At 37.6% G+C, this 24,270-nt stretch overlaps 1 protein-coding gene and 1 long non-coding RNA gene across 3 annotated transcripts in view; one reads left to right on the forward strand and one right to left on the reverse strand.

Annotated features, from left to right (window-relative positions):
- Positions 1 to 24,270, reverse strand: part of rarab (retinoic acid receptor, alpha b) — a 213,498-nt gene that overhangs the window by 174,222 nt on the left and 15,006 nt on the right. The window contains exon 1 of one of the 2 annotated variants that reach the window (XM_087242752.2): positions 20,808 to 21,050. The exons of the other annotated variant lie outside the window; for it this stretch is intronic. The gene's annotated coding sequence lies outside the window, so the exon portion shown is untranslated. Of the gene's footprint in view, positions 1 to 20,807; positions 21,051 to 24,270 lie in introns of those variants that run through there. 2 annotated transcript variants of the gene reach the window in all.
- LOC147845671 (uncharacterized) lies at positions 1,092 to 10,534 on the forward strand. The gene is made up of 3 exons (XR_015480995.1): positions 1,092 to 5,194; positions 5,426 to 6,007; positions 6,053 to 10,534. It is a non-coding gene; the product is annotated as an uncharacterized LOC147845671 (long non-coding RNA).

The following is a 24,270-nucleotide window of genomic DNA, read 5'->3' on the forward strand; positions in this document are numbered from 1 at the left end:
ATTTATTTAAAAAGTGCCTTAAAGCTGAGAAACAACCTGACATACGACAATACAACACTTACTCTGACAATCATCAGCACTTTTAATAGTTTCTTTTACAGACTTATAATATGCTGTTGTTCTATTGGAGTTTTAATTCCAAAAAGGAAGCCTCGCCATCTAGTGGCTGTTTCCCAAATTGCACCGGATTGTCACCTCTTGGTGATTCTGTGCTCTTTGCCCGCAGCTCTCCACGCGGGTCAACGCTACCAAACCGACCAATCACAGAACTTGCCTTACTGTCTTCGCAACGTGTAGTTACATTTTTTGAGAGGTGGTGGTATCCGATCATGCAAAGACTGCGCTGGACCATACGCGTGCTCTCGATATAAATCAGCATAAATGGGCTTTAACAGAGCAGGTCACATGACTCCACACGCAGGACGGAAAAAAAATCTATAAAATTAGATTGATTATAGGTTCTGAATTTCGAGTTTGATTATTTTTTGATTAATCACCCAGCCCTAGAATTAGTTTTCTTTGGATACAGGAAGGCTGATGTATGGCAGAAGCAGACATTTGTAAGTCAGTCATATATTATGTCTAAAAGCGCATGAAAAGCGTGAGTGTGAGCATCTACCTTTTTCTCAGAGGATGACAAACTAACAAAACATTGCTGCAGTTCCGATACAAGTATGAAGCTGATCGGTCAGTTCTTGTTACATGACTCACAGTGCAGCATTCTGAAAAGTTACATTTCAAGTTTGTCTGAAAAGAGATGGGCGCACCAGGAGCTGGGTGCACCTGGCATACACGCACATGCCGCTCTAAATATGTACACGCAATCCACACACACTTCTATTGGAAATATTGGACTGGACCTATTTCACAGCAGCGTCACAAAGAGCTCTGTGCATGACAAAACAAATCTGTGAACACACACACAACTACTTCAGATATTTGGTCAAGCAGAACATCGAAGCCTTACTCGAGTTTGATGATCTGTTCTAGAGACAATTTACTACAGCTTCACTAGGTGATTTTTATTCATTTTATGTCTGTTTTAGAGACATGTTACAGGTCTTTGATAAAGATCTAATTGTTTTTCATTTGAAATGGGGCTGAGATGCACACTGTAAACACAGATTTAGTCTGTGACAAAATCATGATTAAAATTGAAATAGCAATATTGTTCAAGAAAATCATGACAGGTTTCTTTTTCCTATATCACACAGCAATAGTCCAGTCCTATAAAAAGGATTGAATTTAAACCTACGGTCCATGGTGATTCTTAAAATGCAAGTACAATACAAAACAAACAATCCAACAAATAAAATGCATATAAAAGCAAAACAAAATGAATACCCATGGCTCCTGATAATACAGTGAGATATTATGAAGCAAAATGAAGGGTATAATAAGAATAATTGATCCATTTAAAACTGAAAGCTCTTGGTCTTGTCATAATGTGGTTCCAACTGAATAAGTCTGTTGTCTGCTGAGAAAAGTTGCTGGAAAAAAATAAACCTTGAAGAAAGCTGGTAACCAGTTGTTTCTGTTTCCATTCAGTCAATTCTAAACCAGCCCAAACTGCTTGCTAACCAAAATTCTTCAAAACATCTTCTTTAGTGTTCCACAGAAGAAATAAATGAAACAGGTTTGGGATGACAAGAGTGTGAGTAAATGATGACAGAATATTCATTTGGTTAACAGTTCCCTTAAACCATTTATATTCATTTCATTAAACACTTTCTCAGATACTCAGCACTGATGTCACAAATCAGACTGAGGTTATGGAAAATGGATCTGCAGAAGTTTCTTTATGGACCTGTTTCGCTTCAGCTAACCAAAAGCTTTCATACATCTTCCAATCACAACATCTAGACGTCAGAACAGTTGGTTAACTTGGTTTCCACTTGCATAAATGCTTAAAAATAAAAGTTCTTTGTTGGCATTAAAGGTCATGAAGATCCTTCAAGATCCATCGACTCATTCCATTGCGTATATGTTTCTTCAGATTTTTACATTTGTTTTCACACTGATTAATGATAATAGTTTTTACAACTCCCCTAAAAATAAAGATTCCAAAAGCTAGTTGATGTCACAATGATGCAAAACAGTAAACATTTTAAGAGAATCCTTTGTTAAAGATTTAAGATTTGAAAAAAAAAAACTTTGCACCAATGTATTATGTTTGTAGAGTGCACAAGGTGCACAAAAAGATCTTTATTGTAAAGAGTTCAACATAAATGTGGAAGTTGCTTCATGAACCCAACAATGCCAATCTGCTTGTTAAGCGTGACGTCATGTGAAGCAGCTTCTAGGTAAAATCGCTCTATCAAACTGTATGGGGAGACACAACAAATGGTAATAATATACGTTTACTAAATATTTGTATACATATTGCAAACATGATTTTTGTATGTATGTATGTATGTATGTATGCATGCGTGCATGTATGTATGTATGTATGCATGTGTGTGTGTGTATACACACACATACACATATACACACTCACACACACACACATACATGCATACATACATACATACATACATACATGCCTAATATTTTTCCAGCTGCAACACAACACTGGGACACACCCATACACTCTTGCATTCACACACATACACTACGGTCAATTTAGCTTATTCAATTCACCCATTCCACATGTCTTTGGACTGTGGGGGAAACCGGAGCACCCGAAGGAAACCCACGCCAACATGGGGAAAACAGGCAAACTCCACACAGAAATGTCAACTGACCCAGCCAGGGCTCGAACAAGCGACCTTCTTGCTGTGATGCGATCGTGCTACCAACTGCACCACAGTGACGCCCACAGAAGAACCATCAAAAACATACATTTTCAGAGTAGATCATATATGATATCACAAATATTTGTGTAAAATCTGTGTAAAATTCACTACATCTCTATTTTTTCTTTATCAAATGACGAAAATCAGCAAAACTGATCAGCAAAATTATAGCTTACGCTTCTAAAAACAGGTTCCAAAGGTGTTTTGCAGCAATGCCATTGAAGATTATTATCTGGATCCCTAAATAACCTTATAGTCAACAGTTCTTAACATAACCACTTTTTCTTTTTTTATTATCATTATATTTAAACATACACATTTCCATGTGCCAGATAAAACTTTTTAACTTAATGTCCTTGTGATAAAAATAAAATAAAAATAATAAATAAAGGAGACATCAGTATATTAATAACAAGAATCTTCTGTAGTTCTGTATTACTTTACATTCCCATATAGAGTGATACAGCATTCCTTTAAGGTTCCTGCATCTCAAGCAAGTATCTGGAATATTTTCATTATATTTATGCAATAAAACTGGAGGTATGTAAATCATCATCAACTACTTATATTGTAACAGTTTCAGTTGAGTGTTCACTGTTAGTGATTGAGCTTCCTCACCTGTCTTCATCCAGTCCTATAGAAATATCCTCTAGATCTAATCTCCAAGCTTCCAATTTACAATTTGAAAATTGCTTTGATTCTGACACCAGCATCTTGTATAATGCAGAATTTAAACCTTCACTAAAACCTTCTTTTGTTATTACTTTTTAAAATAGACAATGATGGCATATCCAAGGAATAATTTTGTGATCTGAGGATAAAATCTCTTGTTTGTAAATACTTAAAGAAATGTTTTGCAGGAATTTTGTATGTACTAACAGTTTCCTCAAATGACATTAGAATATTGTTTACATATAAATCTACTATCTTTGTAATTCCCTTCTCTGCCCATATCTTGAATTCTGCATCTTACCTGGTTTAAATTTTTTATTGCCCCAAATCGGACTGAAACAATATAAGGAATAGCAGGCACTTAAATATTTTTTCCATGTCAAACCATATGGAATTCATATTCATAACTATGAGACTGGAAACCGTTTTTAAAGATCTTTAAATTCTGCTGAATCACTTCTTCTTTCTTAATGTAAGTTTGGAAGTTTAAAGAACTGTTTTCCACTATATTCTGTGTAATGAATGTTGAATGTTCTTGATGGACCATTCTTTTTTCTTAAGAGTGTAATCATTCGTGTTTTTTTTTATAAAGTGAACACTTAACATGCAGACTCTTGTATAACTAAACTATACCCATTTACGTCATGGCTCATAAATTTCAGAGGTTTTGAGTAGCAATATTAAAAAGAAAACAAGCCCCTATGTAGTTTGAACAACTGCATATGATGAATAGAAGAATGCAAAGGATGAGCAAAGCTAAAAGCATTTTTACATGCTCAATGTTATAGGGGCAGCCTGCCATGGCTGGGTTACAACTCGGAGAACTAGTGTCCATGATGCACTGGGGGCTATAAATCAAGACTGAGGGAACCAGCGCAGCGACACTTCTGCTGCAGATTTACACACGCTATCTGGCTTTTTACGAGTGCATTGAGCAAGGAGAGGAGCCTTTGAATTGTTGTGTCATGCCGCGAGGAGGTTCAAAGACTCACGGGGGAGACGTGAAGAGGCCCACTGTCATGCACCTCCAAAGATCACTGCCTCTGTCTGACATGTCCCAACAGATTTTCCACCTCTGAACACAGGCCACACAGTGGGTTTGTGCTGTAGACTAATACAACATCTATAACTTTAACTAATACAAGGAACAAATTTTATTTTATTCAGTGTTTTGTGTCAAAAAATCTATATAGTGAAAGTTCAAGCAAAAAAAAAACAGCTATTGTCTTTAAAATTAAATATGCAGTTTATGCATATGATAGAAACCCAAGTCGTCGTTTCTAAAGGGGCAACCCACTTAAACAAACATAGAAAACACATTGTTAAAAATGAACTTTCTAAAAAAAATTGGAAGGTAACCCAGACTTTCAATGGAAATATGCGCCCAGGGAAACGGTTTTGAGAACCAAGAAAATTTGTTCCATGACTACATTTTGCAGTTTTTGTTTTTACAAATCCACTAAAGGTGACTGTGTAAATTTTTAACAATCTCAAATACCTTACTAAGGCACATTTTCTCATATGTGCCATTTCTCGTAAATCCAACAGAGGCCACTGTGTACATTTATAGCCATCTAAACTTCTTTCTGGCATGGGAGAACAGGTCAGCTTCATTCATTAAATCATTTTCTTTCAGCTTAGTCCCTTTATTCATCAGGGGTCACCACAGCAGAATGAACCGCCAACTTATCCAGCATATGTTTCACACAGCGGATGCCCTTCCAGCTGTAACTCAGTACTGGGAACACCCATACAATTATTTATACACATACACTACGGCCAATTTAGTTTATTCAACTCACCTATTACACATGCCTTTGGACTGTGGGGGAAACCAGAGCACTCTGAGGAATCCCACATCAACACAGGGAGAACATGCAAACCCAGGTTATAATAGTTTTGGATTTTTTATTAGTTTTAATCTTTATTTTATTTTGACTTTTTGTTTTCAATTTCAGTTAGTTTTAATTCGTTTTTAGAGGTAGATTCACTAGTTTACTAGGAGCACCCAGAGGAAACCCACGAAAACATGGAGAGGACATGCAAACTTTACACAGAAATGCCAATTGACCCAGCCAGGGCTTGAACTGTTGACCTTCTTGCTCTGAGGCGACAGTGCTAACCACTGAGCCACCATGTCATCCATAATATATCAGCTTGATATCAACTGACCCACTCACCCTCTTTTCTTAACCCAACCGATAGTTTTTTCAATAGCAAAGATAAAAACCACAGAGGCCACATGCTTCTACCACAGTATCACCCTGCTCTTTGTTTTGGGTTTTGCTTCACAGTGGTCCCTCGTATATTCGTGGGAGATCCGTTCTAAAAAAAACCCCACAATATGTAAAATTCGCAAAGTAGTTAGCTTTTTTTTTTTTTACAATTATTATAGATGTTTTAAGGCTGTAAAATCCCTCACTACACACTTTGCATAACAGTTGGAAGTACCCTAATATAAAATAATATTTACAATTCGAAAATGCATGGCGGTTCGTGGCTCGGCGCATATGGCCTTTAAAAATAAAAAAAATAAGCACGTGAAAATACACAAAAAAATCAGTAAAACTGTGAGGCCATGAAAGGTGAACCTTGTTATAGTGAGAGACCACTCTACCTGGTCCTTTGCCAGACTCAAACCCAAATCTAATCAGCTCCCAAGTCTGGCCCATATCATGGTGAGCTATCAAGTAAACCAGTCATGCTGGAAAAGCCGTCCATACGAAAGTATATGGTCAGCAATACTGGCCCATAGTGTTTTTTTACACACAAAATACAGCCATTATGTACCTTGAGGCACATATTTCTCATTATTTATAAATGTATCCCTGGGCACATTTTCCCAATGAGCTTGTGTTGCATTAAATGGTGTTTTGATCATCGCACATCAGTCTGTAATGATCTGACACACATGACAAGATTTTTAATAAATTATTGTTCCACTGAAAGACCTATTTATGTGAGCTTGCTTTAAATATTCATAAAAATAAATACCTGTAATTTTTCCATATATGCTCTGAATAATATCAAATTAAACAGGACAGATTCTAGTATACAGTACAAAAAAAACATCTAGAATACATGAACTAACATGTTTTTAAAATGTTAACAGGCTTTCCTTCATTTTTCTTTTAACTAGAGGATTTAGAGTCTGGTGCTTGTGGCTGGAGAGGTCTGGAATACATATTAGCTGTGAAATCATTTAGTAAAATGTAAGTGCGGTGGGCCTTTGAGTAATTGTATACTGATGGCCCACCTCCAGCGTGAAATTTTTAATTCTCCCCTCATTCCATCATGCACACAGTCACAGACAGACAGAGCACTAAGAAAAATCACATAAACAATTCATAAGTGTGTTCACTTTAATTGTTTGATTTTATTGGACCTGTCAGGTTCATCATATCATATCATCCCATTTTATCCATTACCACAGAGCTGCACAGAACACAGGAATACAGTCTGGATTAGGATGTCACTGGTCTCTGCGACATATGCAAAAACATGAGAGACATGATGGTTTGCAACATGAGAATGCACTTTTCAAGATCTACAAGATCTTGCCCATCGCTAGACTATTTTAAAAGGAGCAGTTCACCCCCCTTCCCAAATGGTCCCACAATCTACTTAAGCTCAAGCCATCTTTGTTTTAGAAACCTTTTTCTTACTGACGAACATATATTTGATTTATATAAAACCTTATTCTGCCTCTTTTAGCTATGTAATGGCAGTGAATGGTGCCCAGGCTTTTGAAGCAGCAAAAAGCACATTCATCTATCAAAAAAGTAACCCATATGACTCAAGTGGGTCAGTCAGTGTTTTGAAGTGAATCAATGAGATTTTAAAAATCACAAATATACACATTTACATCTTCATAAATTATTACCATAACCATAACTTCTTTCAGTAATTTGTGAGAAGTGGGTCAGCAAATATCTTTTAATATGATTCAAAGGTTTTTGTTAATGTGACTCTGGACAACCAAAAATGTATTTATGCTGAACAGCTATATTTTTGGCAATAACTTAAGACATTGTCACTCACTCACACACTGTCTTTTGGCTTAGGCCCTGATTTAAGGTTCAAACTTCAAATTACTCTGCCATATATTTTATGTGGCAGATTCCCTTCCATCCGCAACCCAGAACTGGGAGTACACTTACTTATGAACCACCCATACACTCTCCCATCTCTCTCTCTCTCTCACACACACTCACACTCACTTACACACACACTCTCTCACACACACACACGCATGCACGCACGCACGCACACACGCATGCACACACGCATTCTGTTAAACTAAACAGTCACGCAAGTGTCCTCTGGCTTGGAAGGCAAAATGCAGTCTGAGGCCATACTCACACTATGTACAGTTGCCTTGAACCAGGCCAAAGCACGCTTGTCCCCCCACCCGTCACTCCTGACGGCCCGCACTCACATTACATTCGGGCCTGGGCACGATTACGTCATCAATTGGCCGGCCAAGTGAACTGTGCCTGAGCCCGATTCAGCACACTCACACTTCTCGAGCGATCCGGGAAACGGGCCTGGGCACAATTCATATAGCATAGTGTGAGTACGTCCTGAGTGCAAGCCGTCAGGGAAGAGGGAAAGGGGTACAGTGGCACTTCAGCACAGTTTACGGATACACTACAGCCAATTTAGGCCGTACTCACACTAGGTACAGTTGCCTCGAACCGGGCCAAAGCACGCTTGTCCCCACTCCCGTCTCCCCCGACGGCCCGCACTCACACCACAAATGGGCCTCGGCACGCTTACGTCATCGCTGCTGCGCTGTTCAGTGAGAAGCGCTCTTACTCAGCAGCTCAGTTGAGAGTTCTCTAGTTATATCGTTTCAGTCGTTTGTTATGCAGTGACATGCAGTCAAATATTTCGCCAAACAGTCCTTAGGGATGCGGTGACACGCAGTCAGATATTTTGCCGAACAGATCCGCCACTTTTGGCGCTCATAAACAATCATAAAGCTCTCGTGCTGTAGGAATGAGGAGGTCTGCTGAAGCCGCGCAGCTGTCGTGCTGTGAAAAGTTCTCGTCTTTAATAAACTACGGCAGTTTGCGTTCACTGAACAGTAAGAATGATTAATAAATCCATATGAAACAGCCTCTTAAATGTCACGTCTCGCTTTCAGTTTTGGGCTTTGGCGTGTTTTGCACTCACACACAAGCGTACCCTGCCCAAGTGAACCGCGCTCAGGCACACCTCTTCCAACCGGGCCAGGGCCGGCCAAGTAAACCGTGCTTGAGCCCGATTCAGCGCACTCACACTTCTCAAACGATCCGTGAAACGGGCCTGGGCATGGTACGGATGGCATAGTGTGAGTAGGCCCTTAGACTGTGGGGGACACCGAAGTACATGGAGGAAACCCACAGGAATTTGGGGAGAACATGCAAACTCCACACAGAAATGCTACATGGCCCAGCTGGGGCTCAAACCAGCAATCTTACCAAGTGCTAACCACTCTCTTTGAGTCAACATTATTGATTTTCCTTTAATGCCAAATGTGATTAGAATATTAAGTAAGGTAATGTTCCATTAATACATTTAGTAATTCTCCTACTGTAAATTTATCACTTTTTGACATTTTTGATTAGTGATATGCATTGCTAAAAACTTTGAGTTCCACATTTTTAAACGGATGCATCTCTGCCAGATATTATCCTGTCCTAACAAACGATAAATCAATTGAAAGAAATAGAAGAATGATTTTTTTTTATTCAATTTCATAACATATATATAAATACAATCATTTTATAGGGAAACCCAGATGACACAACCAACTGGCAACATCCCACTCTCCTCTGTGGAGCCAATACTGAAGTAACTGAAACTGCCATTCATCGACTTGCCTTTGGGGGCTGGGTTCAGGAACTACATGTTCATTGACTGTAACGCTAAATTGGCCAATTTTACAGCTCATAAAAACATGTTTACAGCCTTGTACAAAAGATGGTTTTGGTGCATACAGCTAATATTACCCTTCATGACAACTGTGAGGGGTAATTTCTTTATTATTATTCATCCGTTTAGTTTTTATTAAGTTATATTAACTCTGCATAATTAAGGGTGTGGCCTTAAATGTATGTTTTATTTAAGATCATTTATCATTTTTCATTTTCTTTAGACCTGTAATGCACTCCAGAATCTGACAGATTGATTAGCTGTGGGCTCTAGATGTCATCTGAAACGTTTTCATACAGTGTTACCCCTGGATTTCCTAAACAGTCTTGCATTTACTAACACAGACTATATTTGAAGTATTTGGATATAATTCGCGCTTTCCTCCTGTAGAAAAAACGTATAAGAACAATGCTTAATTGCTCAATGTATTACAACAGTGTTTTTAAAAGACTAAGCACTTTATTGTTATAGTACACAACCAAGCAAATGTGGTCAGAACACAAACAATTCGCAGGTGAAGAAGGTTTAAGCGTTTCCCCCATAGAAAAGCTAGTCTAAGCAAAATGCTAGCAGGCAACTGTAGGTTCTGTGATGCTCCGCCACTTTGGCCTTTTTTTGTAACCCCGGTTGGTGGGATGACGCACGAACAAAATGGCGATGGTTGACCACGCCTATTTGTAGCTTTACTTGCGCTCTTCAGAAACCTATGGGTGACGTCACGGACACTACGTCCATATATTTTACAGTCTATGGGCACAACTAGTCTTCGACTTCTATTTTAACATAACTAAAAAAATATTTAACCTTCACCTCTTTGCTGCAAGTAAAGGCATACTGATGCTCTCTTCAGAAGGAAATTTGTCCTAAAATACTAACTATTCACTGGACGTGTATATAACGTTCCCCCTTTATGCTATTAAGGTTTGCAAAGTTAATCCAGATGTTTTTCCATTCCCTGCACCAAAACTGCTTACGGGTGAACAAGATAAATATGCCATTGATGGCAAGAAACAATGGGCGCAGCAAAGCTATCATGACTTTATATGACATGCAGCGCAAGAGAACAACCTGAAATCACCACCAGCTACTAGTGAGAAAACAAAACAAACAACAAAAAACTGTGCCTCATCCTCACACACGGCATGGTCAAGTACACAACCCTTCCCACCTTTTCCTTCAAATTTGGTTTTCTCTCTCGCTCTGTTTCTCCCAGCAGCCGGAGGGGGGCAAGCAAGCAGACAGAGCCCATTAACGCTGGCCGTTAAATAATGACAGAGACCCGGCGCCGCGGCTGGCACACTGTCAAAGTGAGGAGCGAAGGCCAGAGCAGCTTGTTTAATTTACCTCCACCCATCTGTCTCCCGCTGCACAGCCTATGAGCAAGAGTCACTCGCTTCCCCGTCCACTGTTCCTACATCAGAGACATGCCTAAAAGGAAAAACGTCCAACCCTGTTGCAATTATATGTCGTAAATGCCAAATTTTGGTATATATATCAAGCAAAAACACAAAGCGACTGTGTCACAGGCTGTGAGCGCATGTTTCTCTTGAAATCATTCCGCTCATTTGAAGCGAGCGTGTCCTCACATCTTATTGCCCAAGGCTTCATGTGATGCCCCTCATCAGGCAATGGTTCAAAACAAAACAAAAAAAAGTTACCAAGCTAAAAAGCATGTTTTTACAAAGGAAATCGTGACTGACAGGAAATAAACACACCTACTTCCTGCTTCTCTTTCTAAAGGTTTAGTCATCAATGTCTTGTCTTTGTCTGTTTTAGTAACACTGCAGGCATGTGAGCAAAGCCTGGGTGGCCTTTTCATACAAACACACAAGTGGATGGGCAGACTGAACATCTTTTAAACATTTAACAGGGCGCAAAACATGAAAGCAAGCCGGAAAAATTACATATTTCAAAATTAAACACTCAGGGGAGTGGAGACTCCCCTAATTGATCAGTTGATTAATTGGATTAAAAAGGGCCTTGATTAATAATCGGGCTGGTTTTTGACTCTTCTTCTTGAGGGGATTTATATAGGAAGGGCTCTTGTTCAAAATATGTCAGATAAAGTGTGAACAAATAGGTGCTGGAGCTGAAAATCTGACACCATTTGAAAACAATATTTAAGGCCAAAAAGTTGAAGAAAACAGCATGAGATTCAACTCAACAGCCAAACACATTATCTGAATGCAGCAGTGGTGCTTCAAGCCCAAGTACAAGACAAGTGGAGTATATGTACAACACATTTGATAACTTTTTTATGAGCACTACAATATAATACACTTCATTGAACGTATTATTATTATTATTATTATTACATGTAAATATGACTTCTTTTGGAAAGACACTGTATATAACTGCAGGATAACTACATTTATATACTGCCAACCCTTTACACAACTCCGTAACGTTTCTGATTTTGACTAATGTAATGATTTGCACCTTTTGTGAAGCTGCTATGGAAAGATAATTATGGTGAAAAGCGCTATAAAAGTCAATTTGAATTAATAGCTTAAAATTTATTGTCTGTTTTGCTAAGCACAGAGAGGAAATTTGTCTTTAACACTGTTGTATGTATGCAGTTGTTGCCCTAAATCCAATCACACAATAGCAACACTTATTGAGACAACAACAACAACATAATTAAAAACCAAATTAGCTTCATACATATTACTGCAGATCATTCTTAACAACCACCCTGTTCACTTCAAACAGCGATCCGATTTAAGACAATTACAATTGGGATAAATTACTTTTTATAAGCATTTCTTCAAGCTTTAGGAATTCTAAACCTGTGTGCTGATGGTAACACTTCAAAAGCAGAGTGAAGGGGATGTGTATTATCTTTAAAAATCATTGCCGTTTTTTCCATAAAGGAGTCAAATAGAATCTGCAGCAGATGTTTTTTGTGACCAGTTATCAAATTAACCTGATTTATATTTTGCGAAAATTTCTTCTTCTGTTTAAGAGTTGTGTTACCAAACCATGAAACTGCATTATGTGTGAGAACACTCTCTATTAATGATCTATATGCCAAGTTGAAAGAATTAAACTGAATATTTAAGCACTAGATGGCTTCAGACACATTTTTCAACTTACTTTTTGAACTACCTAAAGTTCATTCATTCATTTTGGAAAACATCCATACAGACTCATCACACACTCATACAGTACAGCCAATTTAGTCCATTCAATTTACCTATACCACATGTCTTTGAACTGTGGGGGAAATCAGAGCACCCGGAGAAAACCCACACAAACACGGGGAGAACATACAAATTCCACACAGAAATGCCAACTGACCCAGCTGGGACTTGAACCAGCGATCTTCTTGCTATGAGGCAACAGTGCTAACCGCTGAGCCACCCCTACTAAAAGTTGTCAACACTAAATTTTTCTCAAAATGTGCGCTACCTCCTAATAAAACAGCAGCTAGCACATTCAAGTAATGTTTATAAGTGTAAGTGTGAAGGAATTTAAAGATAACCACAGAGAAAACATGCAGAAACTTTGCATGTGCCAAGTTTTTGTGTTTACACATGCTACACTGCAAAAAAAATGTGTTTCTTACTTTAAGTCTGGTCTTGTTTCTAGTTCAAATATCTAAAAATTCTTAAATTAAAAAAGCATTTTCTAGACGAGTAAGAAATATTGATTGTTTTTCCCTACAACAAGCAAAATAATCTGCCAATGAGGTAAGCAAAATAATCTAAAGTTCGCTTTAAAAAAATTTTTACGGTTTATTCCCGGCAGCTGGGGTGCCAGAAAAAAATATAAAATAGCAGTCGTTAAATTACAGAATTTTCCCATAAAATATCAGATATTAAATTAAAGAAATTTACCAGAAATTTAGATTTAGGGAAATTTCTGTAATTGAATATTCGTTATTTTACTGTAAATTTCTGTAATTTAATGGCTGTAATTTTACTTTTTTTCCAGCACCCCAGCTGCCAGAAAAAAAACCTTAAAATTACAGATTTTTTTTACAGTGCACTGCAAAAAAAAAAAAAAAAAAGTTTTTTTTATTGTATTAAAGTTTTGTCTTGTTTCTAGTCCAAATATTTTAAAATTCTTAATATTAAAAGCATTTTCTAGACAAGCCAAAAATAGTCTCTTGTTTTCAGAAACAATAAGTCATAATTAAGTGAGATTTTCCTTAAAACAAGCAAAGCGATCTGCCAGTGGTATCAAATGTGTACTTTGAAAGGCTCTGTATTTGACTCTGTATATACATCAAACAGGCATATGGGCTTTAAGAGGTTTATTGTGTAACCTGTGAAACCACTAAAGCTAAATTGCTAATTGAAGCACTGAACTAAAGATTAAAATATTCAATATTCAAAAATATTTAAACAAACAAACGTTTTAAATAAAAATGCTGACTATTGTAATTCACGCCCTCAAACATTATTTAGCTGAAGACTTTTACCACAACATTGAGAAAAGTAAACTTGCAACATACAGTCTTTACTTTACGTAATCTATCATACCAGTAATACACTGTAAAAGTTCAACAGTCAACTTTCTCAAATAAAATGAGTGTAGTCAACTCAAAATTTACTGAAGGTTAAGTTCTACTGATTTGAAAAGAGTTCTGAACTCAGTGTTGAAGGTAATGAGTTAAATACCTCATCACTTCAACTTAAATGGAGTAAGTTCACAGTACTCATAGTTTAGTTTTTAACTCAAATGGTTTGTAGCAATCGGTTTCCTCAAATGGTTTAAGTTGCGTTAACTTTGTGTTTTACAGTACTCAGTTGGTTTGGGTTCTCTTCTATTCTTGTATTTTTTTCTTAATTGCAATTCCCTCTGAAATGACTTTATATAAAAAGTACATGATGTGGGGACAAGAGGAAATGATTTGAGGGGAAGTGGATAAAAAAAGGGCTTATAGATCAAGAAATTGGGTAGTTTTAGAAATGCTGTATCCAGTCAGTAAAGGATGAACAAGTAAAGAATCTACATGAACGCATAAAGACACAGCGATGGTGGAGGGGTGCTGGTGTACAGGTGGCCTATTTATCAAACACAGTGAAAGTCACATCGCCTTTGAAAAAAAGAGTGGTGAAAACATCCCATTTCAAGAAAGGTCAGCATTTTCATCGTCCTTACATGACACAAATTATCTGCTAGCCAAGTAAAAAAAAAAATCCACTTTTCTCGCCAATCCCATTCTCATTTTCTCTACCACAGCGCAACGAATTGGAGGCAGGTCTTAAGGGGCGCCAGTGCAGCTACCTGAATGAGACCAAAAAAGGATGAAAAATTGTGACCATATGGAAGACTAAATGACACTGTTGACAAAATCACTGCAGAGCATGGTGTTCAGGACGGAGAAATTGACAGAGCCAAAAATCTCAACTACTTCTAGGAATTATGCCTGGAATAACTACAGGGGGAAAAAAATGAATACAAAAATAAAAAACAACTATAAAAAAGACTGAAGTAAACAACTGTCAGCTTTTACATGTCACATCAGTTTTAAACCATCTCAATCTTTGCTGTTCATGTCATGACGCTCGCGGCAAACTTTTGTCATATGACCTCTTTATTTTCTTTACGATTACGGAGAGCAGAGCCATTTATTTCCTGCAGCACTTTTCTGACTGAAAAAAAATGTCAATAGATCAATATAGTATTTGAGTGACATCATGTGTTAGTAAGGGGGAGAGAGCATGGTAATATGCCAACGTGTTTAAAAAAGAAACCTCACATTTCACAGACAAAATAGTTTGAGCAATAGTTTAAATAGTTTGCATATGAGTGCATTTCATTTTATGTGCTTGAATGTATTCAGTATGTCACCATATCAACACTTAATATCTCTTATTAATTTTCAATAACGGTGTTCAACGCCAAGGATTTCTTCGACTGGCTAATGGTTCAGATTTTTACGTGCCCCACATTTTTTATTTAATTAATAGCTTTTTCTTAGCCACATATTTTAAATAATGTGTCAAAATAAGGTATTTGAATCGAGAATTTAAATGTTAAATGTAAAAAAATGCTATTTAACGTATAATGAGCAAAATTCAAAGTGTTATGCAAATAAAAAGAGCAGTATGGAAAATGTGCAGGTATTTTATTGCAGTTATAAATTATTTAATAAAAGTGGCTAACTTGCCAAACTGACAGCACAAACTGCGTCAAGTGACCGGCGTAACCCATGGCGAATGCAATGCGTGTAGCTGTGCATTTATACTTCTGCGCGCTGTCTCAGTTGGTCTGCATTAACACTTCCGAAACGCTAGTTGGCAGTGAGGTGTAAATGTTCCTCTGTGTCGAGTTTCTTCGCTGGTGTTTTGCTTTTCCTGAACACTTCCTGGATGTACAAGTGGCTCAAACTTGCTCATTTTGAGGCAGGAACCAGCGGATGTGCAACAACTTTAACTATGAGGTAAACACAAAACAAAACTTTCCATCTGGAGCTACTTCACAGGACTCCACACTTGTAAACAATCGCACCATCGGGGTCGCGCTATTCGCGCTGCTCTTGGTCCCGCCCAGACTCGTCAGCGCTTCCAAGCCGACCAATCACAGAGCTTGCGCTACGCGTCGTTGCGACGTGTAGTTACATTTTTTGAGAGGTGAACGTCAGCGACGCCGATGGCCAAGGCGTAGGGCTATGCGTCCACACTGTTGCATACGCGTGCGTTTGACACAGAAGTATAAATCAGCCTTAAGGAATAACTGGCTATTTAAAATAATTTTGCATTAAAAATGCTTAGATATCAGTAAAGGTGTCTGCAAATGCTTTTGCAAAGCATCAAATCACCATCATATTAACTGTCACAACATGTGCATGACTGCATAAATTATCATTTCTCAAAAAACAGTCGAATAGTGTGCATGTCTATTATCATACACAAATTGTACTAAAGTTGGTACCTTAAAATACTACAAGTTTTGTATCCATATTAATGTTTTCTTCCAACACCTTGGGGAGAACAACCCTGTGATAGTCTTTGTACTTTTATCTCGGAGTGCAGATGGCACAAGTTTTATTTATAAATCTTTTAAAAACTATTTTACTATATTTTATAAGTATATATAACTAATATTTCAAGTAAATATCAGAATTCGGTACATACTTTCAGTATTACCTTTCCTTGAATGACACAATATAACACTGTTTATATGAAATTTGGCTGCTCCCGAGCAGGTTTGAGCCACCAGACCTGTTGCTTTGACAACAACTCAGATCAGTTTTAAAAGATGAAACGATCCTGGATCGTGTCAAATCGTTAATAACCCAATCCAGCTATTTGAGTAATCCATATACGAAGAACAGACCCCTGGTTACGGAACAAAATAACGTGCTCACAACATCCAATCACATAAGAAAAACAAATAGCAATATGGTGTTTACGACATCACAGAGAACACAGCACTTAAAGGCTTAAAAGCACAAGCTGTTTCTTGACTTGAGGAAGTAACCAACTGGGCCAGTAACGATCCTGTTTACTGTCCCGAGCGTCTTTCACGCTTAGGCAATCCTTATTGTTGAGCTCTGAATACTGATCATAATTTAATTTAAAAAAAACTTTTGGAAGAGAAAAACTCTTCTTTTTCCATTAAATGTCATCTCTATTTGCATAATGACGAAAGCCCTTACACAGACATCATCAAAAATAGGAAAAGTCATTTGCCATATTAGATGTGCTCTATGTTTGTGTGTTCATTAGGGTTTTCAAGAGAAAACAAGACAGAAAATGAAAAAGTCAAACAAAACTGGAAAGCTACAAGTACATCAAGACATCATCATCCTAGGTATATAGTCATATATACTGTATATATATTGTTCAAGAAGCAATCAACTCTCTCCGGATTACTTTGATTTATACGACTAACTTTTAACAACTACCCTGTATATAGTATAAAAATGCAGATTCCTTAGACCATAAATGAATGGACAATCTTCAATTGTGCTTCAAATATGAGTACAAGTTTAATAGGTTTGGAATGATATGAGAGTGAGTAACTGATGACAGAATGTTCATTTCTGAGTGAGAGATCCCTTTAAAGACAGGGATCCAAAATGAATAATCATCTGTTCCATCAATTTACAATATTGCGGGCAATTTGAAATGACTAATGAGAAAGTATGCTAAAATCCATCCAGTGGAGAAAGATAGAGGGAGGGAGATAAAAAAACAGAGCACTACAGAGGGGCGTGACAACTTCCAGCAGTGCAAAAAAAAGCAGATTTCTGAAAAAGAAAAAGAAAAAAAACAGCAAAGATGGCTTTATTGGATAGCACCGATTCTGTCAGCTTTGTGTTCCTTCCCTGCTATTTTGGTACGACAGAGAACATTACAGAGCCTGACGGAAGATTTGAAGCACGCACAGCAGGAGGTGATACGGTGAGCATGCACATGCTTTCATAAGCAGAAAAATCTAAATGTCAAGCTTTGTGGCATACGTCTCTGCAGACAACGGGCATGAAAGTGGCAGCGCTATGAGGAAGCAAATATCGTACCCATTCCTCTTTCTATTGCAGACAGATGGTCGAAGAACTTCCCATTTAGCAGCGAAAACAGAACTAACCCAAAACATCTAGCTTCTTTCACCATATTCTGTATAGTTTCAATGTATCACAAATGTGACTCATTTTATCCTCACTGCTGCATTTTATAGTGCGCTATAAAACTATTATTCGGTCATCATTAACATCTCCCCCTCATAATGCTCTAAAGAACCTTTTTACTTCCAGATAACACAAAACCAGATATTGACATCATAACAGGCTCAGTCTCATAACGGCATATACTTTGTAATGGACTGAAAGTTTATTACAAAGGGAACTGATTCAGAGGCATTGAGAATCGAGAGTGAAAAAATTGGGAATCAACTCCTCTTTAAAAGTCTTTTAAAAATAGTTAATTTGACAATATAATCAAAAGTCAAATATCTCACTGCAACTGCAAATATTCGCTCTAGAACAGTTTGCATGAACTGGTTTAAATAACAATTTCAGCAGTTCTTTTATATCAAGGTGGTCTTAACTCTGTCTTGGAGGGCCACTGTCCTGAAGAGTTTAGCTCCATTTCCTGGCAAGCCAATGAAGGTCTTACTAGAAGCTTCCAAGTAGGTTTGTTTACACAAGTTGAAGCTAATCTCTGCAGGACAAGAGCTTTCCAGGAGGACTGAGTTTAAACTCCCGTTTTACATCGTTGCATAATTTAGGCATAAGGTTAATATTCTACTTAACATTTGTGCACATGCCTCTTACACACAACTTGTTTGCATTCAATGAATCCCAGCAGGCACAAGACGTCAACATGACATCAGACTGGTGTTGAATGCTAGGGTCGCGGGATGTTGCATTTTGTTTGGAAATGAAAATCAAGTTGACATTAGAACCCGTCGTCAGGCCACTGTCAATGTCCAACGTCGGACAGGTGTTGCATTTTAGTTACTTTTCAATGAAACCAAAAAACAACCAAATATCAATGTCTAATGATGTTACAGCTTGACATTGTGTGTTACCAATATGATGCCTATCAAATGTTGGACTTCGGTTGCCATACCTGACGAATAAATGTCAGTATTTGACGTCAATATGATGTTGGTTTAAGAGGTTAGCTAGACGTTAGATTTGTCACTTTTTAACACAACGTAAAATCAACAAAATATCAACGTCATTATTGGAGGTCAGAATAACATTGTCCTTAGACGCTGGCAACCTAAATACAACCTAATATTAACATCATATTGCATTGTGTGTCTGCTGGGATGTTCTTGATCAAGCTTCTTATTGTATCTTATTTAATACAGGCAGGGTTTGACAAAAAAAGAATCCAAAATATTCAACAGCTGCGGGAAACAGACTCTCAGCAATAGAAATCTGAATATATTCCAAAAAGCCCTAAAAGTACATCAAACACTGAGAATCTGTGGAAAGTCAATCTTCCTGATTGAGTTCATGAACGTGACCATAATCATATTTTTCTGCATATTTTGCAACATATAGAATACACACGCATTATTGCACTTCCTCCCTCCCTACTATATATAAACAGTGTCATCCAACATATGAGTTTGCATTTGCACAAATGTCATTATGCCACATAAGGTTTGTGCTATATTGTGAATATGCTCAGGACAGTTTATTGAGGTTGTAAATTAAAGACAGTTGTAAATAAAGATCAGTTTTATATTCGCTTCATTAGACTTCATTATATATATATATATATATATATATATATATATATATATATATATATATATATATATATATATATATATATATAGATATATATCTCCTGGAGCAATGGGTATTCATTTTGTTTTGCCTGTAGACTAATTGAGGTAGAGTTTGTTTTATATTCGCACATTCATTCAGTAACAAATTGTGACTTGCTTCCTACATTGTTTACCATGGTTCTTTGAATATTCAGCCTAAAATCATGTAAATGTGACTTCAAAACAACATCAGCACTATTTATTTGACTGTGTGAACACTGCTGTACTTTGATAGTCGTTGGCCGCTATTAATGATTTCACTATTTGAAATTTGCAAAGAATACTTTTTGAAAACAAAATTATTTGTGTTGTTAAGGAGAAAGTCAGAATGTGTAAATAAAAAACAACTTTACTTAAATTTTAGCCCATATGTTGTGTTTTGGATTCTCAAAGTTTCATTAATTAGAGGACATTTTCATCTAAAAATCAAACTTAATGTTGTTTTGAATAACAATATACCTACATTTTTAATCACCCTAGGAAGTTAATTAACAGCAAACTTTCATTGGTGGGTGAACTGTGACTTTAGCAGTTTTCAGGTCAGCTGAATACAGATTCTGCTCAGTATTCAGGTACTCAAAATGCAAGTTTAGCTATACCCAAATGACCTTAAACAGTATTTCAAGCAGTTAATCCATGCAGGAAATTACTTATACACAGGCATCTGTTGCTTTTGTTTGTAGAATGAAGTGACCCACTTTAAATGCTTTGTGATATAATAGCATGGTGCATACAGCCCTCTCAACATGCCATACATGCCTGTATAATCAAGCATATAATATGATTGCAATTTTAAACATCCACACAGTCTTTGCCAATGTAAAAAATATACACAGTATGAATAAAGTCGACACAATTCAGTGGAACAACACAGCTAGTGCAGCTTGGCGAGCCTTTGCATGAAGGACCTGCTGCAAAAGCTCTCAATGACACATTGCTCATTCAGGTGAGAGAACAATACCGCGCATTTTATTACGCAGCTGCCGCATACCGGGCTTTATTACCCGGTATGTGGTTTCGATCAAACTCAACGGGCGGCTTTAACAGTTAAGTAGCACACCGCATCTGAGCGCTGAGAGACGCGCCTATTCACAGCTCCACATCTGTCAAGACGCTATCAATGCGACTACCTGTCAAGCCGAGCAATTGTATTGTCACGTAAACAGAGAGCGCCAATACCTGTTGACTCCTCCTACCGCCGTGCTGGTTGCTGGAAGTTCTAGCCCGAGATGCTTTAATTTCTCCGCCGAATGTCGTTCTTCTCCGCCGGGCGAGCCTGCGGAGGAATTTGGCTTCAGCGGGTGGTGAGTGCCCGCTCCTACAGTTCACCGACGCAAGGATCCCGCTGTAGTCTACATTCGCAGGGCGGCAGAGCAATGATGCACCGCACGGCACAGACGAGCAGCCATTGCGGTCACGTGTGAGCTGGTGAAACCGAACACCGGCCAGCCTCCGCCGCGTCTCCTCCCATTCTCCCCTTCCGCGGTGTCACTTCAGGGCACGATACGGCTCATCATAAGCTCAGCTGCTGCGAGCCTTTATGTAACCACAGCGCGCTATGCAGGAAGTTTGGTGCGTTTGCATTAGGGCAAGGCTGCGTTTCAGGTCTCTTCTGCCTAAAACATCTTTAGAAGTTCTGAATCGGATAGCACTGTGAAAATTAAAAGGAGAGGTACTATATTTAAGAAAATATAAGAGGTTCCTCGAACCCAGGGTTGGTTAGAAACAGTGAAAATGAGATGACAAGAAGAAACCACCAAGCATTCTGCACTGGAAGTAAATAAAAACCATGGCGCAATAAAATCTTTAAAACTGCGTTGTTGGTTTGGCTATGAATGTATGGTGATAAAAATGCAGCAAAACAATAATCAGCCAATTGGTGTACATGTAAATGTAGTCAAAGAAGCTGTCTACACCCAAACGCCCAATGCAGCAATGCAATACATTTGGTTTATTGACATGAAAATGTCATAAATAAATTGTGTCACACAGTCAATGCATTGCTATAGTTTTAATTTTTATTAAAAATAAGATACTAGTATTTACAAAAACATGTAAATTGGTGTGCGAATTATACATTGACAATCAGAGGGTCAACTTTTTCAGTTATGTTAGTTTGTGTAATACATGCCTCAGTGAATAATTCATTCATTTTCTTTTCAGCTTAATCGCTTTATTAATCTGGGGTCGCCACAGCAGAATGAACCGCCGACTTATCCAGCATATGTTTTATGCAGCAGATGCCCTTCCAGCCACAACCCAACACTGGGAAACACCTACACACTCTTGCACACACTCGCATACTACACTGTGGCCAATTTAGTTTATTCAATTCACCTATAGTCTTTGGACTTGTGGGGGAAACCGAAGCACACAGAGGAAACCCATGCCAACACGGGAAGAACATGCAAACTCCGCACAGAAATGCTAACTGACCCAGTTGGGGCTTAAACCAGCAAACTTTTTGCTCTGAGGCAATTTGCTACTAAATACGCCACCTTTCTGCCCCTTCAGTGAAACAAGTTTATGTATTTATTTACATTTTATCTTATTTGTTAATAAAATGTTTTTTATGTTTTCAGTGTTTTGTGGGATAGGCTATTTGGTGTATTCTAACCTGATTAGCTATTTTGGCTTACTTTAGGGCCAACCAAGCATCTAATTTGACTTTATTTTTAGGCTATATAGAAACAAACATCTTTTTTATGAGAAACCGGTTTTGTGAACTCTTATCGGTACTCCTATCGTTGTCTAAATCTGCCTGTTTTAGACTTTTTTCTCATGTTTATCTATAGATGAATTGGCATAATTATGCATTCCCTATGGTATTAACTGTTAAAGGGGTCATTAAATTAATATCTAATATTTTAATTATAAACATTATAATTTAAAATACAGATCAGAGTGAACTTTTTCTCAGGTTCAAAGGGACCCCTCATACATCTTATTTTGATGTTTTTCAGCGGGGAATCAAGCCTTATTTAATCAGGTCAATCCCCCCAAACCCTCTATAATTCCCACCCTGATGTTAATTGATCACTTTTTGTTTTCTCTTTGATTATATTAAAATCACCCAGATTCAACTATATTTAAATCACCCATATTGTATCAAATAGACCATTTCAATGTGGTCATGTCATTGACCCATGAACATTTCCTGCTTGTTATCAAACGATTTCATAACTGTAACAGGAGACAATTCGATCGTAACCTAATGTTAAAACAGCTATCGTAACATTATTTAGCAATATATGGCTCTTTGGATTCTCGAAAGCTATAGAAATTAGAAATGTAAATCAGGAAATACGTTGGGACCATTGTTTTTGTTTACATCCCTCAAAATTGTCTATAGCATCAAAAGAGGCTTATATAAACTCAAATGCCGCATGCTATAGTACAGCATGTGTGAAGGACTGCACAATTTTGATGAGTAAGGGTAGGAAAGTGCAAATTGGAATTCATATAAACACTGTCAGAGTTCCTCCAGTTACACCATAATGATGACATGGAAAAGCTTTGAGGCACTTGAAACATATACGCTGCAGTTTTTTTGAGCACACAGTATTTGAGGCATTATAATAAGCTGCCTTTAGAGGTTCCACCAATGTGTCAGTCTGAGAAACCCCTAATGGTGTATCATTTCATTTTTACAACATACAACATGTTGTATTCAGGCTTCAAAAAGCTTTAAACAATCATTTACATTGCTTTATTTTGTGGCCTCGGAACAGATGTGTCAACATGGTGATGTGCACTGTGTGAAAAACAACTGCAAGCACCATTGATCTAGAGAAGATTCCTTGAATTACACAAGCGCTGAGCATCCACACTCTTTTATGACCTTTTACCACTTCACTGTGACAACAAGGACACATTCTCTCTATTGCAAAAGCTCTTCTGTCGCAATAACAAAGGAAAAAGCAATCCACAGCGAAGCGAGCAAAACACTATTAAATTCTCAGATTGCTGGGAGACCGTCCTAAACCAGCTTAAACCAGGTGAGTTAAATCCGTCTTCCCTCACTAGGGAGGTGTCGTCAGTTTGTCTCCCCTCATCTTGTTTATGTGAGCTATTTCCAGAAGCAGCCTTTGCCTCTACTTGTTTTGCTACCCATCATTGTGTACAATATTACTGACCCCCTCAGTGTGTGCTTGCAAATAGTACGACTGCTGAAAGAATGCCAAGACCTTTTGCCTATATGGCCCATCACCTTGCAAATGAGGGAACGTCCCATTAACAGAAGAGAAAGATAAACTCTCCTTTTTAGATGGAGTCATGTCACATGTGGTTTGCCTGGCCTAAGAGCTTCAATGGCTGTTCTAATGACTCATAATCCCATTCGTTAACCTGTAAAAACATCAAATGTGAGATTTTTTGGGGGGAAATCTGTTTTCTTTTTTCTTCTCGGGTCTAAATTTAGGAACACATGCCTAAGATTATGAGTTGGTTTTAAAGTGGTTTGGTTTTAATCTCTCCCATGTGGTCCTACTTTATTAGGGAAATATAGAAAAAAATGGATTTTACTCAAATTTAGCAAAGTCTTGATTATACAAAATCTTATGTCTGTAGTTTTGGTTAGATGTACATTTGTTTTAAAAAAAATTAACAGCAACTAAAATAATAGACTTTTAAAAACGAAGAA

This window comes from Danio rerio, chromosome 3 (assembly GCF_052040795.2).
Source record: "Danio rerio strain M-AB ecotype USA chromosome 3, GRCz13ab, whole genome shotgun sequence".
NCBI classification, from domain to species: domain Eukaryota; kingdom Metazoa; phylum Chordata; class Actinopteri; order Cypriniformes; family Danionidae; genus Danio; species Danio rerio.